This window comes from Amblyomma maculatum, chromosome 2, assembly GCF_055883805.1.
Source record: "Amblyomma maculatum isolate TAMU_Amacu chromosome 2, ASM5588380v1, whole genome shotgun sequence".
In the NCBI taxonomy this organism is placed as follows: Eukaryota; Metazoa; Arthropoda; class Arachnida; order Ixodida; family Ixodidae; genus Amblyomma; species Amblyomma maculatum.
Window position 1 is genome coordinate 199,781,881 of NC_139345.1, and position 27,803 is coordinate 199,809,683.

General features: G+C 48.4%; 1 long non-coding RNA gene across 1 annotated transcript in view; it reads left to right on the top strand.

Moving 5' to 3' along the window:
• LOC146200918 (uncharacterized) overlaps positions 1-27,803 on the top strand; it is an 87,395-nt gene that overhangs the window by 19,147 nt on the left and 40,445 nt on the right. Inside the window, exons 2-3 of the long non-coding RNA XR_014704858.1 lie at positions 8,196-8,386; positions 22,073-22,155. This is a non-coding gene — a long non-coding RNA (uncharacterized LOC146200918). The remainder of the gene's footprint in view (positions 1-8,195; positions 8,387-22,072; positions 22,156-27,803) is intronic.

The window sequence follows — 27,803 nt, forward strand, 5'->3', positions numbered from 1 at the left end:
CCTGAGAGAGCATTTAAGACATATGAATGGTGTTTACAGACAGTTTAGGTTTTGCGGCACTTAACTGAAGACATTGAGATAAAAATTCGTACCGATGCAAGTATCGCTAGTCCAACCAAAGTCCTCATTCAGCGACAGCCATCGCTTAGTCTAGTCACCGCAGTCTAAAAATGAATTTACATGTTCCGTGACCGAGAAAGAATTAGTTTCCACCATCAGTGACAAAAACAAAATATACAACTACCTGCGCAATCAATTTGTCACGGTTGTCAGCGACCTCATGAATCCCGTTTCTGTTCCGAGCAAGTCGGGTTTTGTAGAACAAAACGGAGAAATTTAAAGCCCGATTGTCTAATTCATCAGGATGGTATCTGACACCATTGTCTGCTTTTGACCGCACGCTGACATATGCCTCAAATGTTACGATTTCTCTACAAACCTACATTACCCACTGAAGGGTTTCAGCGAAAAAAGTATCAGAAGGATTCTGTCCGTGCCACTCAATGCTAGAAACCTGCGCGCAGCGTCACTGCGAAAGAGCTGTGTTGTGGTGACTGATGGCTTATATCGGCATCTAAAAGCAGAGGACATGTAGTGCGAATCAAGGATAACCGATGGTCGCTTAAGGTAACAAACTGGATTCCAAGAGAAGGTTAAGAATTTCGCGGGGGTGAAGTGGATACAGCTAGCACAGAACCGGGTTAAGTGGAGAAATATGGGAGAGGCCTTCGCCCTGCAGTGGGTATAGTCAGGCTGATGATGATGATGAAAAGCAGAGAGTGGCGGCAGCTTGCCACGTTATGTGCCCATAGTGCTACTCCCTGTCAGAACGGAAGCCGAGAACTGTCGAGAGTACAGGACTGCAAAATCAAACGTACCCGATGAAAGCAGGATGGGCGCCTATGTTCCTGAGTTCTTTAACACGGTGACCATTAGGACTATTTGGTGCGAATCTAACATATTGAACCTACGAAAGGCACAGAAACACAAGAAAGAAGTGCACGTAACAGCGATGTGCTAACAACTGAAGTATGTTTGAAGCAACGGTCGGCTAAGAACCAAATGACACATGCGTATCGAACGCACTTACTCGGAGAAGTGTAAGTGTCGAGTCAGCACGGTATAGCGAGGAGGCTGACTGTCATATGCACGGAAAACTTCACTTGGGTCCTGAGTTCCTTTCTGTCCCTCCAGTGTTTTTCGCTGCTCTATAGGCATCTCGCGCTGCCCAGGAAACGCGGCTAAAAAGCGCCCTCTAGGCTTCTGCTGAGTAGTACAAATCTTCAGTGCCTGCATCCGAATGTGTACAGTAGGTATGAATCTACCGCTTTAATTTGTAGTATTAACGAATTAAAAATATATTGTTACTTAGCTGTATTCGCTGTTCGTGATGAGGATGAAGAAGTGCAACAGACTCCGGGAAGACGACGACACTGAGTGTCGTGAAATCAGTGCCCTCATCAACGTTAGCTGTGCGGAGAGCTTACAGACTGTAGATCTTCCACGTAACATCTCTTGGTGGAGGTCAATAATTCGATCCCCTGTCACAAGCTGGATCTCCGCAGCGGCCGCCACGTCGGAACCACTACACTGACTACAGACGCCTCTACCTCTACAGCCGCCGCACCTGCTGTTGTCATGGCCCATCCCCGTGACCCCGGAACCTTCTGCGGGACCGACGACGTCGACGTAGACGACTGGCTAGCCCTATACGAGCGCGTGAGCAAGCACAACCGGTGGGATCCCACACTCATGCTTGCGAATGTAATCTTCTACTTGGCTGGGACCGCGCGGGTGTGGTTTGAAACCCACGAAGACGACCTAACATCTTGGGATATCTGCAAACAGAAGCTACACGACCTGTTCGGAAAGCCTATTGGCCGCCACATCGCCGCCAAGAAAGCGCTCGCCTCTCGCGCCCAAACATCTACGGAGTCTTATCTCACCTACATTCAAGACGTCCTGTCTCTAGGCCGCAAAGTCGACCAAGGCATGCCTGAGGAGGATAAAGTCGGCCATATAGTAAAAGGCATTGCCGACGATGCCTTTAACCTCCTGTTGTGCAGGGATTGCTCCACCGTGGACTCTGTGCTGCAGGTGTGCCGACGTTTCGAGCAGGCGAAACAGAGGGGAATATCTCACCGTTTCGACCGGCTGCCGAACACGGCTGCGAGATCCTCCTGTATCGATCTTCCGAAACCTCGACCGCCTGCTAACGACAACACTTTGACACGCATTGTCCGCCAAGAGCTTGAGGCAATGACTCCCGCGGCCTCAATGTCGCATACACCCGACAACACCCTGGCTACTATATCATTTATTAAGGCTGTTGTTCGCCAAGAAGTTGCGAATATGGGCCTGCCTTCTGCCAGCGCCACCGACACCGTGGATTCAGGACCTGCACCTCCAGTGATTGCTGCTGCTTCATCCAGCGCCGGTTTCTCGCCCCGATATCGGTACCGCAACCCAAATGAATGGCGTACCCATGACAATCGCCCCATCTGTTTTACTTGTTCTCGCATTGGCCACATTTCCCGTCACTGCCGTAGCCGCTGGTATACGCCATCTCGTCAGTTCACCTACGTCGACCACCGCGGAAACTATGCCCCTCGCTATACCTCACCTCGCCCCGACCAGACCCGTGCTGACCCTGTTTCCACTGTCCGTCCTGCCAACCGTTCACCATCCCCGCAAGCACGACGTTCGCGTTCTCCTCATTCTCGCCGCAGTTCGCCAATGTCCTACTCTGGCCACTTACCGGAAAACTAGCCAATGCAGCTCCCGGAGGTGACGCTGCATTTATGACCCGGACTGAAAAGCCTCTGTTGACCCCTGCCCTACAAAATAACCGTATCGACGTCCTTGTGGATGGAGTTCCCGTTTCTGCTCTAATTGATACAGGCGCCCAACTGTCCGTTCTAAGCTCCTCATTTCGTCGTCGCCTCAAGAAAGTCCTTGCGCCAGCCGTCTCGTCCACAGTTCGCGTCGCCAATGGCAGCCCTGCTGCCGTGGTTGGCATGTGTACGGCGCGAGTTACAATTGCTGACCGTCATGCCCCAGTGTTGTTCACCGTCCTACATGAATGCCCCCACGACGTTATCCTTGGCATTGATTTCTTAACAGCCCACTCTGCCCTTATCGACTGCTCTAGTGGCCTACTTCGCTTGGACCTCCCGCTCTGCTCTGAAGACCCCTCCTGCTCACCCCGACTTCGATCAGCACAGTTTAGCCGCCTTCCTCCAGAAACTGCCGTTTACATCCCTATGTCGCCATTCCCACCCGTCCCAGATGGCGATTATCTCGCTTGTCCCATTACTGATGTCATGCTGCAGCGGCACGTCACCCTTCCTCATCTAATTGTGCACATCTCCCAGAACCGCACCACTCTCCCAGTCCTCAACTTCAGCTTTTCAACTCAAGTTCTGCCCGAGGGAATTTCATTAGCTTCGCTGTCCCCGATGACCGATTGTGCCATTTCAGCTCTGTCTACAGATCATACAACTGCCGTCCCTGCCAACACCCCCTCGTCGTCCACCTCGCGCCCTGATCCGCTTGACAGCATGATATCAGCTGATCTGCAACCTGAATTCGCCGCTGATTTACACAAGCTTTTGTTTACCTACAGTGACCTTTTTGACTTCGGCACCCGCCCATTGGGTCAAACGACAGTTGTAACCCACCGTATTGACACCGGGGACGCCAGTCCTATCCACAGGCGGCCCTATCGTGTTTCGCTTGCCGAGCGACGCTTCATTCAAACGGAGGTCGAAAAGATGTTAACGAATGACATAATCGAGCCTTCCAGTAGCCCCTAGGCATCCCCTGTTGTGTTGGTCAAGAAGAAGGATAGCAGTTGGAGATTCTGCGTTGACTACCGTCATTTGAATAAGATAACCAAAAAAGATGTGTATCCTCTTCCGCGCATCTACGACGCGCTTGATAGTTTGCACGGAGCCAGCTACTTTTCATCCATCGACCTTCGTTCCGGCTACTGGCAGATTTCTGTCGACGAGAGAGACCGTGAAAAGACAGCGTTCATCACGCCTGACAGCCTCTATCAATTTAAAGTCATGCCTTTTGGCCTATGTAACGCCCCTACAACTTTCGAACGGATGATGGACTCATTGCTGCGCGGCTTCAAGTGGACGACTTGTCTTTGTTCCTTAGACGACGTCATTGTTTTCTCGTCCACTTTTGACAGCCACCTCTCTCGCCTTTCTACCATTCTCGAGCTATTCCGTCGCGCCGGCCTTCAACTCAACTCAAAGAAATGCAGTTTCGGCCATCGGGAAATCAAAGTGCTTGGTCACTTGGTTAATGCTTCCGGTGTTCAGCCTGACCCTGACAAGATACTTGCCGTCAGAGATTTTCCCACAACGCGTTCATCCAGCGATGTCCGAAGCTTTATTGGCCTATGTTCCTACTTCCGACGATTCGTCCCGAACTTCGCAGTCCTCGCTCGTCCGCTCACCCAACTCCTCAAGAAAGACGTTTCATTCTATTGGGGGCCTGAACAAGTTGCAGCTTTCTCAGAACTTATTGCTGCTCTAACTACTCCACCAGTCCTGGCCCACTTCAACCCTTCAGCCAATACTGAACTCCGTACCGACGCAAGTGGTCATGGAATAGGAGCTATTCTCGGCCAGCAACAACACGGTCGTACAAGGGTGATTGCGTATGCCAGCCGCCTCCTCTCAACACCCGAACAAAATTATTCTATTACAGAGCGAGAGTGCCTGGCGCTTGTCTGGGCTATTACGAAACTCCGCCCTTATTTGTTTGGCCGCCATTTTACTGTGATAACAGACCATCATGCCTTGTGCTGGCTTTCCTCTCTCAAACATCCTACTGGCCGTTTGGGGCGCTGGGCGCTACTAATACAAGAATGCACCTTTTCCGTCGTCTACAAGTCCGGCCGGCTTCGCCAAGATGCAGACTGTTTGTCACGTCATCCCGTCGACTCCCCTAGTCCTACAGACTCTGACGATGATGCATGTGTCTTGTCTGTCTCCGCCTTTGCTAACATACCAAGGAGCAGCACCTAGATCCTTCTCTGCATTCCATTATCCTCCGTCTTACCTCCGACCGCCCTGACCCATCTCTCGCCTTATTTGTGCTCCACGAGAACACCCTATACCGACGTAATATGCGACCAGATGGCACAGACCTTTTGCTCGTCGTTCCACGACACCTGCGTTCCACCATCCTTGAACAGTTCCATGATGCTCCCACGGCTGGCCTTTGGGTGTCTCTCGCACATACGACAGCCTGCGCCGACGTTTCTACTGGCCGGGGCTCTACCGTTCTGTCCAGCAGTACATTGCCGCGTGTGAACTGTGTCAGCGTCGGAAGAAGCCCACAATTTTGCCTTCAGGTCATCTGCCGCCGATACCCATACCAACTGACCCGTTTTCCCGTATAGGCGTTGATCTCCTTGGCCCCTTTCCAGTTTCCGCCTCGGGGAACAAATGGATCGCCATCGCCACCGATTACGCTACTCGGTATGCTATTACCCGAGCCATCCCGACCAGCTGCGCCACAGACGTCGCTGACTTCCTTCTAGAAAACGTAATTCTTCATCATGGTGCTCCTCGTGAACTACTAACTGACCGTGGCCGCTGTTTCCTGTCGCGAGTGGTTGACGAAATTCTCCGTTCGTGCTCCGTCCGCCACAAATTCACCACCGCATATCACCCCCAGACCAATGGCCTCACGGAACGTCTAAACCGTACCCTCACAGACATGCTGGCCATGTATGTATCTGACGACCATCGAGATTGGGACGTTCATCTCCCCTTTGTCACATTCGCCTACAATTCATCTGTCCATTCTACCGCTGGATACTCTCCATTTTATTTATTATTTGGCCGACAACCGTTACTACCCTTCGACACCTCCCTACCCGCGGCAGACGCCACCAGTACTTACACCAGTGATGCCGTCACCCGCGCTCATGATGCCCGCCGGATAGCTCATGCCAGGCTCTCTGCATCCCAAGACTCCCAGAAGATCCGGTACGACAGCCGCCACCGTGATGTCCACTACACTCCTGGATCTCTTGTTTTGTTGTGGCTCCCGTGCCGTCGAGTGGGCTTGTGTGAAAAACTTTTGCCCCGTTACGCTGGCCCTTACCGTGTTTTGCGCCCCGTGACCGACGTCACCTACGAAGTTGAATCTGTGGTTCCGAAGTCCCCGTCCACAGCTCCAACCTCCGAAATAGTACATGTGTCCCGTCTAAAGCCCTATTATCAACGTTCTATTTCGCTAACATAGACCGCACCGGGACTGTGCTTTTCCCGCGGGGGGGTAGTGTTACTTAGCTGTATTCGCTGTTCGTGATGAGGATGAAGAAGTGCAACAGACTCCGGGAAGACGACGACACTGGGTGTCGTGAAATCAGTGCCCTCATCAACGTTAGCTGTGCGGAGAGCTTTCAGACTGTAGATCTTCCACGTAACAATATAAAGCGCTGCATATGATTTCAGAGTTTTCACGATGGGAAAAAAGGCCGTGCCAGGCATTATACGACGTACAGAAAAGGAGGCGAAATCTCGGCACGCTACCAGTCGACATAGCCAGGCGATAGTGAGTTGCGCGAATCATTGGAGCTCTACGAAAGCTTTAAATGCAACTAAGCTTAAGCGCGTGAATACACAAAGCCGCAGCAAGGATAGTCAGCGTAAATAACCCTTCTGAGGCACAGTCTTTGCGATGGGCACCTTGCGCTGGAAATTGCATGGAATGAATGCTTTTCCCTCAACATGTAAGTTGATCGTGGTCTAGTTTATTGGGTTTTACGCCCCGTTTAAATCATACGTCGTGCTCGTAGTATTTATAAATTGAGTATACACGTACAGGAAAGTCGCCCAGAAAGCTGAATCTGGGACTGCAGAAACGTTCAATTATACAGCGGCAGGAGTTTCGGTGTTCATCGTTAGGTACAGATATCAGAAAGGCACGCTGACCTCGTTCCACTGCTAAATTGCAAATCACCTGTTGCCTGTTTTTTTCCTGTTGCCTGTTGGCGCAGTGGGGGAATCGCTCATTAGAAGCAGACTTCCAGCTCAGGAACGCGCGGTGTATAATGATCGTTATGGTATTGTCGACTGCTTAGTAACAGATACCTGCGCCAAATGCCATTTATTGATGTTTCCTCTTGAAAGTGAACGGCTGTTTTAATTGAGAAAGCAAATGCTCTAAGCGAGCTCTAGTTTGCCGTCCTCGCCTTTTGTTGCTTGGCTTACGTGGAGCTTTTATGCCTCTTCAACGGCCGAAGACAGTAGCATAACGAGGGTTTTTCTCACGATCACAAATATAGACGTAAAAATAGCTGGCTATACTTTGTATATTTCATATTTGAGCCGGAGGAGCGGCGGCAGCGTCGGGCGAAAAGCGTTTCTCTTGAACCGGAGTATGCATGCACCTGATCGCACGTATCAAACAGACCGTAGCACGTTTTAGTGCGGCTATAAAATAGAGCAGTAGAGTCAAACAATGAAATTGTTCATTTGTCCGCGACACCTCACGACGCAATTAGCAATATAGCGGTGGTGACGATGTTTGGGGGTGGAGAGGTACACATTAAAATCGTTGCCGCATGCTTTGACCTTATCGCCGGAAGGCAGCCGCAGCGCTTCTTTGTGTAATTTTAGGCTGCTGCCGATTGACAATGATGTCCATGATGACGAATATTTTCACGCTCACAAAGGGGAATAAAGAAGCGCCAGTGGACACAGAAAGCCTGCGAGATAAGCGCTGGAGCATAGGCAGAACCACCGTTGTACTACCCAGTCAGGCTATATTGCAATAGCAATACTGCGCCACGCTTCGAGCCGTCGAGTGGTCCTGGCGGAAGCCATGCTTGGCCTTGAACAACCGAGGAGGAGTAGGAGGAGTAGAAGAAGAAGAGTGGTAACTTACGCTCTCGCATCATACTCTTAAAGGATGAGCTTAAGTGTCCCCAATAATGTAGCCCCTTACACTGATAGGGCGTGATAGTTGAATAATGTAGCAGGCAAAAAAAGCTTCCGCCGTTGATATCGCAAATCAACTAGGGTTAACCAAAGTTAAGCCACAACTAATTTTCTTCTTGGCCGCCACGAGGTGATGCCACCATATTAAAACCTCAAGCGCAAGGCTCCCATGACATTTTAAGCGGGACAAAGTTGATTAAATAAACATTTTTATATTTTCAGTTCTTCCAACCAAATGTAGAAATTGTTATGATCAGAAGAAATTATAATCCACCTGGAGGACTGAACGAGTCTATGTGCGTCACAGCAGCTTTTAAACCTGAGCTTTTGGAGGAACACCGTTTAATAAAGGTGTTTTTCTATCTAAATATGAGCTCTACGCATATTCTGCCAAATCATACGAAGCCAATGTGGTAAGAGCTTTCTTTATTTTATCGTCTAATGCCTAAGGTTGATTATGCCGTTTCTGGATGCAAACAGTCCTTACAACGCACCACTGAAAATACCATTTCAGCTGTACTCCCCGAAATTTCATCATGTCTTCACATGCTGAAACACAAAAGAGAAACATAAGAAAACGACAGGCGACTGCTAAGGACTCCCAGTTTATGATCCTATCTGAACACTGCCGTTTTTCAGGCTTGTCTGTCTACCAGTACTAGATTACATCTCATATCATGCATTATCACTCAGTTCGCTCAAAAAGGGGCGTCATACAATTGCCATTTCATGGCTGCTTCGTGACAACGATAGATGGTCACCTTTAAATTTATCATCAATAAGCCTCAACGAAATCAGAAGATAAAAGGGGCCATCATTTTTGGTTTTATGCTTATTGTCATTGCTCATCCGTACAGTGAAGAGAACATTAATGACGATCAGCACGCCACTGCGATTATTTTGATTAGTGGGCAATTTATTACACTACATAATTTAATTTAATCACTGCTGCCTTCCTTCGCAAACGTTCTATTTACCTCTCGCAATTTAAACAGCGCCAGATGGCTCTGTTATATAATAACAGACTTGCAGTGCCGAATAAATTTACAGTCGCGTAACGTTCTCGCATAAGTAATCACAGCATACACAGTATCAGCATATGGGCTATACCACCGGCTGAGAAAATACGTTTTTCATAACCTTCAAATTAACTTGGTCCGGTGCTAGCTGCACTGCAGTCACCAGCTCAAAACTTCTTAATCGCAGTCATGCATTCTACCTTTCAGCACCCTGCTTGATGTTCACATCTCATGTCCTACCTGTTCCTACTTCTCCTTCTTGGTATCGACTAGTGGTATTTACTAGCTTTTCCTGACCAAACCAGAAGACTTCCTAAAGGTCACTTAAATCTAATTTATCACTTTACTTTCCATGGCTCCCTGCGTTGTCTGAATTCAAGAAGAATCTCGATCTTCCTTCTTTAGAGGTGAACACCTGTAATGTAGAGCAGTTCTACACCTTACTCTTGAGGGTAAGACTCGAGTGGTGGTGCAGTGGTTTGGGCATTCTACTATGGTGCCAAAGGACGCGGGATCAAATCCCAGCCGAGACGGCTGCTTTTCGATGGAGGCGAAAGGCTAGGCGCCCTAATGCTGTGCCTAGTTGGTTCATTTAAACGACACAAATACCGGGCGCGGCGGCTGCTTTTAGATGGCGTTAGTGCACGTGAAAACAACCCCAGGTGGTCAAAACTTCCGATGCCCTCCACTACGGTATATCGCAGAGCCCGATTCGCTCTGAGACGTTAAACCCCAAAAACTATACCCAACAAACCAACCGTGTCCTAATCTGCCAATGCTTGCCACATATGCTCCACCAAAGTCTTATTTGCCTGCTCAGGTAGCACTGAATGTACGGCCCCAGTGGGCCCCATGCTGGCAAATGAGGCTGGGATGACAACCACCATATTGCCTGCGTCGCGCCTCGAAAAGCGCCCTAATTCGGTTAGCCCCTTTTCATGCAGCATATGTCTAACAGAGCTGATTGAGCTACCGCAGACCGCATTCCTGCATTCAGACCACAATGATAGATCCAGACCTTGATATCCAGGCCTTGATGGATATTACAAAGAAGATTCTACCTAATGTTGACTATATGTCGGCAGTACACATCAAATCGCTTTCGGTAGTACATCAGCCATAGCGAGGAAAAAACGGGTGTACCGGCGTGCTGCCCCAATTGGTCAGTAGTAAATTACTTCAGGATAGGTGCAATGGATTGACAGCTTTTTGTGGGTAAACCCTCGAGAACCCTAAATGGGGCCGCCTACGCTAAATCACTTTAGGTACACGTCTGCCGTAATGGTGCTTGAAGAGCGGCGTGCCCGCATGCTACTCAAATTGGTCCCTTTTAGAGAATTTGAAAGCAAGAGCGACGACAAGGTGGGTTCTAAGTGCGAAAAGCATCAAGTACAGTCGCAATCAATATAGAGGTGACCTCTCGAGCGCCACGTTACGTCATCACATTCCGTGGCGAGGGAGATATCTTGGTTGCCCCTCTCTTTTTTTGCTCTTCCTGTAACAGCTGACACTTCCCGCAACTGGTAACAATTCTTTTTTTCACGCGTCTTCAAGCAGGGTGCGGTGACATACGAAAGGATTACTTCCCTATGTTCACAGATTTCTGCACAAAGACCACGTCCGCGCAGACCACGTCCACAGACCTCGTCAGCAAAATCGTGTCCGCAGCAATTTTGAGTAGAAACAAAAAGCCGGCGAGTTAGTCAGGCGGGTGGTGCCTGTAGCATGGAAGAGCGTAGAAGGGCAAGGAGGACGCACAATCATTATCCTCGCAGTTACAAAATCGGTCGCTATGCAGCTTGAAAGGCCCACCGGTCAAAGCTCTCGCGGTCACCTTTATGTTGATTGCGGCTGTGCAATTGATGCTTCCCACAAAAACCATTTTAGTTCACATATATGCTCCAGCGAGGATCACCATTCCGAGCACACATATTGCATGTATGCTAAGTGAATGCTAAACTTGCCTCTAAAAACCCGCACTGATAAGCTGTCATGCCACGGCCTCCTAACGATATGGGCAAGAAGTGACGCGCCGACGTCAATTTTCATGACAGTAGAATGGTTACGACTGCTTCCAACACTGTGCCGCTCGCTCTCGCAATACGAGACGCTTTGCATTGCAGAGCTCGAGTTTCCAGCCAGAGTCGGAGTTTTACCAATTCTGGCATGCCGCCGCTCTCTCCTGCGCAAGCGCTTTATCCGTTTATGCAGCCCTGTCATGCGTAGGCGATTCGTGCTTGAAGACTGTAAAATGCAGCGAAGTCCCACAAGAACAGCAGTGGTGGTCGTAGGCGAAGGTTCGGTATTTGCGAGGCTCACTTAGCAGCGCTTGGAAGGAACCGCCAGGCGAATCGCTGAGTGGCAGGGGGCTCAGATGTCTCTATAAAATTATATTTAAGTCGGGGCCAATGAGGCCGGAGTCATGGGGGCAATTTTTCATGGGTAACGCTCGCGATGATGCGTTGACTTTATTCAACAATTGTGCTGCTGATTCCGCATGAAGAGGTCATTTGCAAGCAGGGGTCGGCCGTCATCGTGGGTGTATCATCGAGAAGAGATGTCATGACCTTCCTTGTGTTACGCCGAGAAATCGAGACAAGGGAAGATGAAGTCGACGGAGGAGCGGCTCGTGCTGGAACTCGCAGGTGGACACAGCTGGGTCTTAGACGTTAGACGAAATAAAACCTTGTTTGTAACATCTTGGTTAGAGGCGCTTGGTAGACATTCACCAGAAACTCCGAAGACTGACTCCAAGTTTGTACTGCGTCGAAGTCGTCTTCTTTCTGGCCTGCAACCATTTGTGCCTTCGACGTCTGTTGACAGCGACGCTCCGAGTTTCGTGCCTAGAGCTCATGGCAGCATCCCCGGGAACCGCGTTCGCTCACGGGCTCATCGGGCGAATAATTGCATGAGTGGCTCGCTCAATACAAGCGGAGGAGCAGTTACAATAAGTGGGACTCTTCCGCCCAGCTATTTAATGTAGTGTTCGCGCTTAACGGCACAGCACTAAAGTGGTACGTGAACCACGAGGACACTTTCGTCGCATGGGACCGCTGTGTAGAAGAGATAAAAAATTATTTGGAGATTTTTGACCCGAAGAAGCGAGCTGAACAAGCGCTTTTTCAAAGCGCTCAGCTTCCTGGAGAAACATGCACCAAGAATATCGAGGAAGACTTGAAGCTGTGCAAGCTTGTCTCTCCTCGCATTACCGATGATGAAAAAGTTGGCCATCAGCTTAAAAATTTTCCGCAGATATCTATAATTTTCTTATCAGCCAATGAAACCTCGACTCTGTGGTAGACGTAATCCAGCATTGCCGCACGTTCGTGATGCTAAAAATGCATCAGATAACACCGAAGTTTGGTCGTTTGATTCTAACCGCAAATAGTACAATGTTTCTGTATCGTGCGCGTCATCGTCGATATAATGCAGCGGCAGACGCAAACAGATATCTACTTCCGCGTTTTCACTCGATTTTGAAGATAAGGTAGTAATAGTATGTCGACAACCTCACGGCCAAACGCTGCAAGCGAGCAGTCTCGATGGTTGGGATGCCAGGCTGAAGGAACTGCAGTCAGACCGTGAAGGTTTGCGCAATACGGCGCCACTTCTAACATGTTGACCTAGTTCTCTTGGAAAAAAGGCTCACATTATTCTTGTTTGGACTCTTTATTGAGAAGGAACCTGTGTAATATAATTTTTAATTACTTTCCAACTTGTTCTAGCTATTATCACTTAGTGGTGACAAGACCATAGACACCAAAAGAGGACGCTGGCGTGATAGTACTGGAATTAACTCTTTATCGGGCTGACTTACATCCGCAAAAGAACTGAGCAACTCGGCGGCGATAGCAAGAAACGTGCTCGTCGATCGTCGAACGCAGAATGCCCAAGGTATATGTACTATGTTAGCGAAGTCTCCATAGACACCCATGCATACAAAACATGGCGGCTCATGGGCTCCAGCGACCAATGAAAATGGGGGGGCCTTGACGTGAAATGACGTCAAGCATACGTTCACTTTGGGGCAAATTATAAACAAGTTTTTTTTTTTTTTAAACCGCCGCGTTGCATTGACGAACCTGCATCTTTTGAAGGTTGTTGCCTTTCAGCGCGCGCCAACCTTTCCCATCTAAAAAAACTCGAGTTTCTGTTGTTTAAGCCCTTGTTTATAAGCAGTGTTACAAGGTTTTTTTAAATAATTAAGAATGTCCTAATAAAATACCTTACCTCATTCACAAGCGAAGTTATCAAAATGTCTATTCTTTTTGTGTTGATTGATACTTTTTAATTTGTAGTAGTATAATTTCTTAATCTGTGTGATTGGCCCCCCGACCTGTGGATATATACTGCGGTACCGCTGAACCGCTTTTGGGCCCCCAGCCTTCGCCACCATTCTACTTCCGCAATGGAATGCCTGTCTCACACGTCAACGCTCAATTTAAAGGCTGCTCAGAAACTTCTAGATGACGTCGCAGACTGTTACTAGTACAACCTGGAACATTGCAGAAACATACGTGAGTGGTCGGAGTCTTCGAGACAGATCTCGGCGCATCTTTCGCGACAAATGAACTGATAAAGGGGCGTCTTCCGACCTTGAGCATCAACAAACAAAGAATACTGAATGGATATGCGTGTCAGAATAAGAGTAATAAGGCCGCATGCCGGCGGCTGCTAGAAAACAACAAATGCAGTTTTGAAGGTTTCGCGGCACTATAAATTATTATGCAGTATCTTGTTACCTTGTTTATCTTGTTACCTCAACGCGCTTACGAAAGCTCGCCTGTTGTAGGCATGCATAAATGTTCGTGTTATGATCATCTTCTGTTTTCGTGGCCCAGACACTTGTACGGCATGTCGATGTGTATTATAAGAACGCGAGGTGTGAATTCGCTATGGACTGCGCGTGAAGAAAGGCGCGAAACATGTGTCCCCGCCGAGAAGCAGGTGAGCCTTGCAACGGACGATATTTATTTTGAACCCGCAGCGAGCCAAGGAGGATGACACTGTAAACATTCGCTGGCTGCGAAGTAAACAGAGGCGCCAGAAGCGACTCTTCAGGGCTTCCCGTATTTTGAAAGGATTTTTTTTTTCCAGAGGTTGTGGGAATTCAACATTTCCCTCGCCAGCAAGACGCGCCGAACACCCTCTCTTTCTCTCGGGGAGCACTCATCTTCCCCTCCTCGCCTCCTTCCCCCCGGCGCTGTGGCGGAGAGGGCGGGGGGTGAGAGAACGGCCCCTCCTTCCCCCTTCCCTCGCATCTCAGCGGACAGCATCGAGAGAAACGACGAGATGCTACTACACCGAGGAAGAATGTTGGGCACTCGCAATAAACAACTTGGCCCGCTGGCTATTTATGCCTCGGTGTGTCGTTCTTCACGGCCACAGCTGTGGTCAGAGCTAGCGGTATGGCTTCGGTTCTGAGAGCAGAGCCGGAGCCCCGTGAGAACCCCCCCAAAATGGCGCCCAACGTGAGGCCTCAATGGCAGTCCAGGTGGGGAGGCTAGCTCACGAAGAATGGTGGAATTCCACGCAGTAAGTCGTCCGAAGTTGGCTGGGCGATCCTGGCCGGTATGCGAAGCCTGGCCCGATGGCAGGAGTTTCCAACCGCTATTGCGATACGCCTCGATTGAAACCGCAGGTGTGGTCGCCGAACGAGTCATTCTCAAGGAGATCTTGGGTTACTCATCAAGCTGCTGCCAGTTGCCGACGCTACCCTTTACAGCCGCTCGGAAAAGCAGGCCCGTTGGTCCAGCTCAGGATAAGTGCCCATTTGCCTACCTGCGCCTAGAACCGCCGATGCGGTAAGTCCGTTTTGCCAGTTGGCTCAAAGCCGCGCCGTCTGTAAGGCGGAGAATGCGGCCGAGAGCGCTGCCGAAGCGCGCCGGGCACAGGTTCTAAGTTCAGCGGCTCAGAAGGATCGAGAGCCAAGTTCACTGGAGCGGCGTCGCATGGATATGCGGTGAGGTGACTCGTATTCGGCAGGTCAGTTCACGAGCAGCGAGATGCGTTCGTAAAAGGAGTGTTAATTATAGTCGCAGGTGCGATGTCACTAGATGCGGTGGTACACCAAATTTGCAGAAGGGGGTCGCATCGGGGAGCACCCTTTTGCGGAAGCCTCCAGAGCACGTGCATCTCGTAAAAGTGGGGACGCCCCCTTGAGCTTGCGTTCAGCAGTCAAGAGCTGTCAGAGGTTAGTACGAAGGCTTATATATATATGATGCCGCGGTGCCTTTCTGGATGCCGCTACGCCATATAGGCGGATGTATCGAATTAAGTGACGGAGAAATAGCACTAGCCCACCTTGTCAAATAAAATTTAACGAAGCTCTTGTTTTAGGCAAATATTTCATGGCTGCGCTCAACTTCAGAAATTCGAGTGTTATCTTAATAGTGAGAGAAATATAATATTGTGTAATCTTGAACACGTTCTTTGGAGTGGTGTAATTCTCCGCGGGATAACGAAAGCTTTCTTATTAGCGGTGTCCTAAGAATGAACCGAGCAAATACATGGACCATATAAAACCAATGAGTGCGTTTATGCGAATATATTGTTACATATATGACCTGCGCGTTGCTGGATGTTGAAGAAGAGGAGGATTAACAGTAGTGCCGTGAAAGGAAGACGAAGCTGAAGAAACCTTTGAGACTTGCCTGAACACTTGCTCTACTGTACTGTGGACGCTTGCCCTTCAGCTGCAGTGGTTTCTATGCTAGCCTTCTGCCCCGCATCATCTTGGTGGAGGTGACCAAAGATCCCCTTGCGCTGCCAAAACCTGGATTTGCGCAGTGGCTGTCATCTACCTGGGCTTTAAACGACGTCAACAATTACCACTATGACATCCGAGGCAGCCCCTACCACCGCGGCAACTTCGGCTCAGCCAGTCGTGCCCACAAAAATCCGCCACCCTCCCATATTTAATGGCGAAGACAAGACAGACGTGGAAGATTGGCTGGATGAGTACGAGCGTTGCAGCAAGAACAACCACTGGGACGCGACCATTATGAGGGCCAACATCATTTTCTATTTGGCGGGAACCGCTCGCACGTGGTTCCAAAATCACGAACAAGAGCTGGTGACGTGGGCAATCTGTAAGCAAAAGCTTAAGGACCTGTTCGGGAAGCCCATTGGTCGAGCTGTCGCAGCAAAAACAGAACTTTCATCTCGCATCCAATCCTCTACGGAGTCCTACCTTGCGTATATTCAAGACGTGCTTTCGTTGTGTCGCAAGGTCAACTGCTCAATGACGGAAAATGACAAGGTAGGCCATATCCTCAAGGGCATTGCGGATGATGCGTTCAACATCCTGTTCTGCATGAATTGCTCCACCGTCGACTCAGTGCTTCAAGTCTGTCGAAAATTCGAGCAGGGTAAACAACGACGCCTCGTACATCGCTTTGAGCGCCTTCCAAACACCGCAGCTACATCATCCTGCGATGATCTGGCCCCTTTGCAATAACCTTCCCATCCCACGAACATGACTTGCATCGTCCGGAGAGAACTCGAGGCCTTAGCTCCTACACCACTCATGTCTCCGCTACCCGACAGCGTGGCCATGATACAGGCTGTAGTTCGCCAAGAACTTGCAAACGTCGGCCTGTCCTCCAGCCCCGTGTCGCCCGCGCCACCATCCCACTCTGTTCCTGTAGTGGCTGCTACTACTGCCAGCCCACCTTCCCCACGTCGCTACCTTAGTCGCAATCCTGCAGAGTGGCGCACCTCAGACGACAGGCCAATTTGCTTCATTTGCTGTCGCGCCGGTCACACATCGCGTTATTGCCGTAGCCGTACCTTCTTCGCTCCTCGCTCCTATTACAACGCCGACCGCCGATACTACCAAGGACCTCGACGCTTCCCTGTCCAACCAGAGGAGCTCCGACCAGTCTACGATGGACCAGAACATTATCTTTCTCAACAAGATGAGACTCGAAACGAAACCGTTCCCCCTGCCCGTCGCACCAGCCGATCTCCATCCCCACTGGCTCGTCGATCCCGTTCACCGGTATCTCGCCGCAACTCCTCCCCATCACACGCCGGTACCTACTCGGGAAACTAGCGAGTGCAGCGCCCTGGAGTGACGCTGCATTCCCGACCCGGACTGTCAACTCGGAACTGACCCCCGCACCTAGACGAAACCTCGTTGATATTCTTGTGGACGGAGTCTCCATTTCTGCCCTTATTGATACTGGAACCCACATTTCTGTTCTCAGCTCCTCGCTCCGTCGACGCCTCGACAAAGTCCTCACACCTGCTTCCTCGTCTACCGTTCGTGTTGCTGATGGCAACACAACTACTGTCATTGGTATGTGTACTGCGAGAGTTACCATTGCCGACCGCCACATGCCTGTGCTATTTACAGTCCTCACCAATTGCCCTCATGAAGTTATATTAGGACTCGACTTTTTAACAGAACACTCCGCTCTCATTGACTGTTATTCTGGACTGATTCATCTAGACCTGCCGCTCTGCCCTGACAACAAAGCTCCTGAAACTTCAACGCTCCGTCTTCGTTCCGCTACATTTAGTCGCCTACCACCAGAAGCCGCAGTGTATGTGCTGATGTCGCCTTTTCCCTCCGTTCCGGATGGCGACTACGTTGTTTGCCCCATAACTGGCGTGACACTTGAGCGTAGCATCGCTCTACCTCACAATATAGTGCATGTAGCGAATAACAGCACTTGTATTCCAGTCCTTAACTTCAGCTCTTTTGTGCAAGTTCTTCCTGAGGGCATTTCTCTCGCCGAACTGACCCCATTGTCGGAGTGTATTGTGGCTGCTCTTTTACGTGACCCTATTGCCGCAGTGCCGACGCGACCTGCACTGTTCCCACCTCAGGAGGTTCGTATATCCGGCATGGTTGCTCCTGACTTGCGCCCTGATCGTGCTAAAGCACTTACGACCCTACTGACATCGTACAGAGATATTTTTTATTTTGGTGACCGACCCTTGGGTCAAACGTCCCTCGTTACACATCGAATCGATACCGGAGACGCCAGCCCAATTCACAGACGACCTTACCGAGTCCCCATTTCTGAACGTCGCCTCATACAAGATGAAGTCGACAAGATGTTGGCAAGGAACATTATAGAGCCTTCCAGCAGTCCCTGGGCATCACCTGTCGTGCTTGTTAAAAAGAAGGACAATACCTGGAGGTTCTGCGTTGATTACCGACATCTCAACAAAATTACAAAGAAGGACGTTTACCCGCTCCCCAGGATAGATGATGCCCTTGACTGCTTGCACGGTGCCAGCTATTTTTCTTCGATTGATCTCCGTTCTGGTTATTGGCAGATCGCTGTTGACGAACGGGATCGAGAGAAGACCGCTTTAGTCACACCTGATGGCCTGTACCAATTCAAGGTGATGCCATCTGGTCTGTGTAATGCGCCCGCAACATTTGAGCGCATGATCGATTTTCTTTTGCGCGGTTTCAAATGGACGACGTGTTTATGTTATCTCGATGACGTTATTGTCTTTTCCTCAACCTTCGAGAGCCATCTCCATCGCCTTGAGGCCATTCTTGGAGTCTTCCGAAGAGCTGGCCTTCAGCTTAACTCGAAGAAGTGTAGCTTCGGCCGACGTGAACTCAAGGTGCTCGGTCACGTGGTCGACGCACCTGGCGTTCGACCCGACCCAGACAAAATACGTGCTGTTAGAGCATTTCCTACACCCCGCTGTACCAGTGACGTGCGTAGTTTTCTAGGCCTTTTCTCCTATTTTCGGCGGTTTGTCCCCAACTTTACGGAGACTGCTCGCCCACTCACCAATCTTCTGCAGAACGACGCTCCATTTTGCTGGGACCAAGAACAGTCTCAAGCATTTTCTGCGCTCATTGCGGCCCTCACCAACCCACCCATCCTGGCACACTTCAATCCCTCAGCACCAACGGAGGTACGCACCGACGCCAGTGGTCACGGTATTGGTGCCATTCTTGCCCAACAGCAGATGGGTCGCACTCGCGTCATTGCTTATGCCAGTCGCCTCCTTTCTGCGGCTGAGAGGAATTACTCGATCACAGAACGTGCGTGCTTAGCCCTCGTGTGGGCCATCACAAAGTTTCGCCCTTACTTGTTTGGCCGCCCGTTCTCCGTCATCACCGACCACCACGCCTTATGTTGGCTTTCTACGCTGAAGGACCCTACTGGTCGCCTGAGGCGTTGGGCCCTCCGCCTTCAGGAATACACTTTTTCGGTCGTCCACAAGTCCGGCCGATTGCACGCTGACGCCGACTGCCTCTCCCGCAACCCGGTAGATCCACCACCCACCAGCGAGTGTGACGATGACACATGTGTATTGGCCATCTCTGACCTTCTAAACATTCGCCATAAACAGCGCTTAGACCCCAAGCCTTGCAGTATTATCAATCGCCTCAGCACTAATCACCTTGATGCAACCCTTGCTTTGTTCATGCTCCACAACGGCACCTTATACCGGCGGAATATGCGACCAGATGGCGCCGAGCTTCTGCTCGTAGTCCCCGAACACCTGCGCGCCACCGTTCTACAGCAACTGCACGACGTGCCAACTGCGGGTCATCTTGGTCTATCTCGCACGTACGACAGCGTCTGCCGCCGTTTCTTTTGGCCGGGCCTCTATCGCTCTGTTCGTCGTTACGTGGCTTCTTGTGACCGGTGTCAGCGACGGAAGAAGCCATCGGTGGTGCCTGCTGGATGCCTGCAGCCGATCGACATTCCAGTAGACCCGTTTTCCCGAGTTGGCCTTCATCTTCTCGGGCCTTTCCCACTCTCTTCGTCGGGGAATAAATGGATTGCGGTGGCCACGGATTATACTACGCGCTACGCTGTCACCCGAGCGATACCTACCAGCTGTGCAACTGACGTGGCTGCGTTTCTTCTCCACGACGTCATCCTGCTCCATGGTGCTCCACGCCAGCTGCTCACTGACCGTGGCCGTTGCTTTCTTGCTCGGGTAGTCGACGAAATTCTCCGGTTCTGCTCCATTAAGCACTATTTCACCACCGCTTACCATCCACAAACGAACGGCCTCACCGAACGCCTCAACCGCATGCTCACGGACATGTTGTCAATGTATGTATCGGATGATCACCGTGACTGGGATGTTACTTTGCCGTTTGTAAAGTTCGCATATAATTCCTCCCGTCACGACACAATGGGCTACTCCCCCTTCTATCTCCTATACGGCCGCGACCCTCCCCTTCCGTTTGACAGCGTACTGCCTCCCACCGTAAATGCCAGCTCCTATGTTCGTGACGCCATATCTCGAGCTGACGCCGCCCGGGTATTGCTCGCCGCCGATTAGCTTCCTCCCAAAATTCCCGGAAACGCCGCCATGATTCTCGTCACCGCGACGTCCACTACTGTCCGGGTTCTCTCGTCTTGCTCTGGACTCCCGCTCGTAGAGTTGGGCTGTGTGAGAAGCTCATGCCACGCTACGCAGGACCCTACCGTGTCTTACGGCCAGTCACTCCTGTGACATATGAGATCACCCCTGTGCATCCGCCGCAACAGTCCGCTATGCCACGTACCGAGATCGTTCATGTCGCCCGAATGAAGCCGTACTACACCTGCAGTAGTTCGACATAATCCGCACCGAGACTGTGCTTTTCGGGGGGGGGGGGGGGGGGTAATGTTACATATATGACCTGCGCGTTGCTGGATGTTGAAGAAGAGGACGATTGACAGTAGTGCCGTGAAAGGAAGACGAAGCTGAAGAAACCGTTGAGACTTGCCTGAACACTTGCTCTACTGTGCTGTGGACGCTTGCCCTTCAGCTGCTGTGGTTTCTGTGCTAGCCTTCTGCCCCGTATCAATATGTCCGAAAATTCAAGCCTCTCAAAGAAGGTTTTAGAAGTATCTTCATTTTCATAAGGTCGTTTTTGGTTCAGGGAAAGAGCTTTGTTCATTAACACTTGCTCAAATTTTGTCTACAACTTTTGCGTACGCCATTTTTATGAAATATAAATATTTGATATCTCGTGGAAATAATTGGGAGCATATAAGCCTATAAGTTCACAATCGTTTGCCTGTGATTACTCCGAGCAAGCCCAAAAGTTGTGCTACAAGGAACTCAAACATGTGCCGATCAATGAGTTCTTCGTCAGGAAATGGTGCAATCATTCAAATGATTATGCATGAAAGCAAATATACTTTACAGAGTAACCAAGATGCTCCAAAGGGTGCTGCAAGTTCGTGGCAAAGAAAATGCTGTCACGTTCGTTTGTTATCACGTTACTGTTAGGAAGTGTCTCGCTTATTCGGCATTGAAGGGCCTTCTCTCACTCAATGTCAGTGTTCGCGCTCAAAATGTGCGTTCTGGGCTAGTGGAAGAAAGTAGCCAGACAAAGACGCCATTTGCTCTGCAGAAATACTTCGATCTCGATTCAGGAGACCTCCTAATTGCAGCTGTGGCTTCCGGGCTTGCCCACAAGAATGGTACTGCTCTCGAGAATTGATGCTGCACTTTCAAAATGGCGGTTGAGTTATTTGCGTCGCCCATGTAGTTTCGTTTGGGCCTGATAATTTAGCAAACATTTATCAATACTTTCTGCTTTCTATGAGAGAACCTAAATACTTATGGCTGTAACTATCATAGCCTATGTCTGCTCTTAAATAATTAGGTGTTGTGCAACGGTGAACACATACACTAGCTTCCAAGAGTTTCATGCACAACGATGAACACTTCAGAGTGAAGCTGAAGTCTGGGCGAGTTGGTATGCGTTCAAACTGGGGAACAGCGCAACAGAGGTGAGACAATTGACCTTTGTCTCGTGCTTGTCCCGCCTTTGTTGCGCTATTCCGCTGTATGAACGCATACCTTAGCCCTCATGGATCATTTCGGCAGATCAAATTTTGGGCTATGCAGAAACAATTCTAGATATTCTTAGAATTCCTATGAGTGAGTGAAGATCGGTCAAGGAACAAGCACTTAGAATCCCTATGTTATGATAAAAACGTTTGCGGCTACTTTTGCGTAATAAAATAAGTAATAAATAAAACTTCAAATACGAAACAAGCCCAAGGTGAAATTCTGAAAAACAATTACAGCGTTAAGTGCCGAATTAGCAGCATAAAGCGAATAAACTTGCCTCTTTCCACGCAGGCCGATCGCCAATATTAGTATGACGTTCTCTAAGCAAGAAAACAAGACTGGTTACAACACCGTGAATTCATATATTATTAAAAGTAAGTATACCTTACCAAGCTCCACGCACTGCACCATACTGTTACTGAATAATCAAGCAGAGTTGCTTCACAGCACCGGAAAGTCGAGCTTACGTTCGACGCAGTCGAATCCTAAGCTGCAACCAGTGCTTCGAAGTGCATGGGAGACTGCATATAACACTTTTTCATCTTCAATAATATAGGCTAGCTGGCATTGAATGGTTAAACGCATTTAGATCTTATGTAAATAGCCGTTACATATAATGTTATGAGAAAACTATCTTCACTATTATATTGTCATTTATTATAGTTACTTTACAAGGCAAACTTAAAACTGCATTTTCGCCATATTCACTCGGATGAGAGAAGCATACAAATTTTCCCCGCATGGTATTTGCTGCCGAACACGGTGCTGTGATGTAACCCCCAATATGCAAAGCGTGGCTCGTGTCATGTCATTGGAATTATTTGAGCGCTCTCGAAACGCAAGAATGGCTAGTTCATATTTGCGAGCATACAAAACATTAAGAAGGCTTCAAGGAAACAAATACGTCGTATCCTGCGCGGAGAACTAGTGGAACGCCGCAATCGGTTTGGGGACCGCCGCAAATATATGATTTTGTCATGAATCCGGCCATTAAGGCGCTCGATTATTTTTAGGTGCTCGTTCACGCCCAATGAGAATTAGCTTTCCACTTTCCTCAGTTGACAAATGTAGCAAATCACGATCTTGGCTACTTTAGACCACCCCTGCGACAAGCACCACTATCAGTATTTAACTGTAATTCGGGTCAAGGTAGAACACGAATACGCGGTATGGGCTTCCCAATGAGTGCTAATTTCGAAACAGTACTGAACCGTGTAGTAGAATTATCCTTCTCCGCTTTTCGCAGGACATGTTACTGAACTAAGACGTAAAGCTAATTTCACAACTGCCCAAACCATCCCAAACTGTGTTCTTCCTATGCTATACTATCATCCATTCCTAAGCACATTATCAGTCCCTCTACCGCGCCTTTGGCCGCCTATTTTACCTCATATCATAACTCTGTCATTCTGATCCTCAAGTGAAAGAGTAAGCTGCTTACGTTTTTTACCTCTCATGTTATATATACGTTACTGGGCTAGCTGAGAACCATATAGTTAAACAAGAAATGTAATTAAATGAATGAAAATTTGCCCCCATTCCTACCTGGCGTAGTGACGTGCTTGACGGGCGATCCCATCCTCCCTCCACCGCCTTTTCCTACCACAATAAAAAAAAAAAAAAAAAGCAGGAAGGGCTGAAAACGTCTCGAAAGCGTTTGTAAGTTTATTCGGTCAGAAACTACGTTTAATACTTTGCCTCAAATGCCCTTTCCAATTACGGCGGGACAGGGTAAACAAAAAGGTGCTTCGTTTTGTCCACCTGGGGATATTAACCGTTCTTTTGATGGATAGATAGTAGAAGCGACCCCCATAAAACGGCGATTGGGACAGGCGTCACCGGGCTCGTTTTTCGTTCTTTATTCCTTATATAATCAATCCACTTTAAAAAGAAAATGGCTGTATTGTAACGAAAGCTACACTTGGCTAGCAGAAGCGCATTTCGGAGTACCTAGCCCTGCACATGCGTCGTTACCGTGACAACCGGTTGACCAGAGCCGAAGGTATTCCGCCACCTTGCCGGTCTCTTCTCGGCGCCCGTGCATGACGTCACGCTCTGCTATGCAGCCTCAGAGCGCTTCTGCCGGGCTCTCTTCGCTGCGCCGTGGTTCTCCATTATCATCTGCCTACCGCGTAGCTAAGAATATGACTCGGCTCGGCAAGGGTGTCCAGGCAGTGCGTGCTCTTTGCCGTTTTTTGTGCGCCAGCGGGCTTGATTCGCGCTTGTGAGGCAAGCTACTGTGCCTGTATATACATTTCATATGCCTTCTCCCACATCGTCACCCATCATGATCTTATTTCTTCTCCCCTTCCCCAGTGCAGAATAGCAGGCCAGATGTGAATTATTCCGGCCAACCTCTCTGCTTTTCCTTTCCATATCTATCTATCTATCTATCTATCTATCTATCTATCTATCTATCTATCTATCTATCTATCTATCTATCTATCTATCTATCTATCTATCTATCTATCTATCTATCTATCTATCTATCTATCTATCTATCTATCTATCTATCTATCTATCTATCTATCTATCTATCTATCTATCTATCTATCTATCTATCTATCTATCTATCTATCTATCTATCTATCTATCTATCTATCTATCTATCTATCTATCTATCTATCTATCTATCTATCTATCTATCTATCTATCTATCTATCTATCTATCTATCTATCTATCTATCTATCTATCTATCTATCTATCTATCTATCTATCTATCTATCTATCTATCTATCTATCTATCTATCTATCTATCTATCTATCTATCTATCGGCGCGTGGGCTAACTAGGTAGAAGCGCTTTCCATGAAGAGGCTAACGGCGAATTCACGTAATAAAAAAAAAAAAAACAGGAAGGGCTGAAAACGTCTCGAAAGCGTTTGTAAGTTTATTCGGTCAGAAACTACGTTTAATACTTTGCCTCAAATGCCCTTTCCAATTACGGCAGGACAGGGTAAACAAAAAGGTGCTTCGTTTTGTCCACCTGGGGATATTAACCGTTCTTTTGATGGATAGATAGTAGAAGCGACCCCCATAAAACGGCGATTGGGACAGGCGTCACCGGGCTCGTTTTTCGTTCTTTATTCCTTATATAATCAATCCACTTTAAAAAGAAAATGGCTGTATTGTAACGAAAGCTACACTTGGCTAGCAGAAGCGCATTTCGGAGTACCTAGCCCTGCACATGCGTCGTAACCGTGACAACCGGTTGACCAGAGCCGAAGGTATTCCGCCACCGTGCCGGTCTCTTCTCGGCGCCCGTGCATGACGTCACGCTCTGCTATGCAGCCTCAGACAGCTTCTAACGGGCTGTCTTCGCTGCGCCGTGGTTCTGCATTATCATCTGCCTACCGCGTAGCTAAGTATATCTCGGCTCGGCAAGGGTGTCCAGGCAGTGCGTGCTCTTTGCCGTTTTTCGTGCGCCAGCGGGCTTGATTCGCGCTTGTGAAGCAAGCTACTGTGCCTGTATATATATATCATATGCCTTCTCCCACATCGTCACCCATCATGATCTTATTTCTTCTCCCCTTCCCCAGTGCAGAATAGCAGGCCAGATGTGAATTATTCCGGCCAACCTCTCTGCTTTTCCTTTCCGTAAATCTATCTATCTATCTATCTATCTATCTATCTATCTATCTATCTATCTATCTATCTATCTATCTATCTATCTATCTATCTATCTATCTATCTATCTATCTATCTATCTATCTATCTATCTATCTATCTATCTATCTATCTATCTATCTATCTATCTATCTATCTATCTATCTATCTATCTATCTAATCTAATCTATCGGCGCGTGGGCTAACTAGGTAGAAGCGCCTTCCATGAAGAGGCTAACGGCGAATTCACGTACTGTAACGGCGCCAGCGGAGACTACGCAAAGCATCCACGCATTCAAAAGTCATGGCATGGCACGAACCCCATTTTTACCCATTTAATTTGTCCTATCGAAGTATGAAAAAAAAGAAAGAAAATAAGACAGAACCCGGCACAGAAAAAGCTTTTCCGGGCTTAAAGCCAATTAAAGATACGTAAAAGAGAGCATATGCTCAAGATTAAAAAAAACTTTTTAAAGCAGTGAAATATATATAACCATAATAACAATAAAATAACAAAGACGATGGCTGAGTCCCAAGATGGTCCGCGCTGGCCTAAATTATAAAACAAACTACCAAAAGGCAGAATCCAGGCCTGCGAACAAGACAAAAACAGAAAGCAGAATCGAAAAGGAAAGAACAGCACCAAAACAACGGATACACAAAAAAAAAGAACGTCAAGGAGAGAGACAGACGTACAAAACACAAGGCATAGAAAAAAAGTGAGAGTGAAGTAAACTATTAAGCAGGATAGTACACAACAAATAGAAATGAAATAGAAAAAAAAAAAAAGATGGAAAAGAAATTGGCACTCTCATAAGGCACTGGAATAAAATAATTGAATGTGGTTTAACTCTGGTTAAGCTAAAGATTGGCGAGAGCAATGTTTTGTTTAGCTTTGTTTATCGACGTAGACATAGCCATGGTGTATCATATGTAGTTACTTTATTTATTCCAATGAATACGCTCTTGTCATCAGGAAAGAAGTGTCTTGGTTTCTAGTTTGTTGATAGCATATGCTGTTTCCAGTGTACCTGTATGAAATACGAAGTCCGAACTTCTGGTCCAATGTGCGTTGACTTGCGTTGTTGCGGACATAACTCCCAGTGACACCGCACATCCATAGCTTGGACGAATGAGGATTCCTTGTCTTGTTGATGTCACCGGTCACGAGAACTCCTTTTCGTTGCGCCTAAGGATACCAGTGGAGATCATTTCCAAGACAGTCTGATAGTTTGCCTGTTAAGTCAGCACAAGATCGAGCGAACGCGATTGAGCAGCGCCTCTGCGGAACCGCTGTGGAGCGAGCGCAGAGCGAGCAAACGTCATCGCGTTGCTACGGCAAAGGCGTTGCCATAGCGACGGCGCGCCAGATGTGGGTGAGCGGCGCGCTGAGGGACCAACACGGTGTAAGAATAATTTAGGTGATGACACTGCAGCCGGCGTGCCGTCCTGGTTGTGTTCGCCGCCGGCGCTGTTTCCGTTTCTTGGCGACAGGTGGCGCTAGTAGGAGGAGGCTCTTGGATTCGCGCTGCGTAGGTTATCGATGCTAAGCGTTGCTCGTTTGTCGCGCTCGATATCGGGGTATATAGAAAAGTATGCACAGGCATGAATACACCCGGATTCTGCAGTAACAAGACTGATTATCTAAATGAATGTGCAACTGATTTCTCGACGGCGTTTTTGTAATAGCTCTGATAGCTAGCATACGTTGAAGACAGTATATCAATCGTATTTTCTAGTTGCGCCCGCCAATGTTAGCTAATTAAAGCCAAAATAAATAAATTGTAGCAGGATTTTCAGGGAAATAGCCTAAGGACAGCTAGCCAAAATGCCGTTCCGAGCTTCGGTCGTCAACCCAGTGATCTCGCGCTGTGCGCTGGCGGTGCGGCTGCCGCCGCTGCTCATCTTCCCCTTTACAAAATAAAAGTCCTCAAAGCACCTTGAACCGTTGCACCTCTAGCTTACACATGTACTTGGTTACAAACTTCTCTCGACACGCGACCCCTACGCAGACTTCTTCTCAGTCTTAAGGCGATGGCGGTTATACTTTGCGCCAGTACAGCAAGCCGTGTGCAGTACAGCTTGATGAAGGGCATGTCACACGGTTAAATCCATCGCAACTCTCAAAGCAGTATATCTTGTGCTAGTTGCCCATGAATGGGCATAATTTTTCTATCCTACTCTGTCATTTCAAGAGAGCAATGCGCGCTCTTATATCAGAAAAAAAAAATGTCCGACCTGAAGTAGGTTTGGTGGTGTGTACAGTGCTCTTACATTTGTGTAGAATATTAGGAATGGTATGCTGAAAGGGGGGCTGAACATATACTTTATTCTGTCACAAAAGTATACATTACATGGCAAAAACTGTTTAAAACATACATTCACAAAAAATCTAACAAAAATTAGGACATTCTCT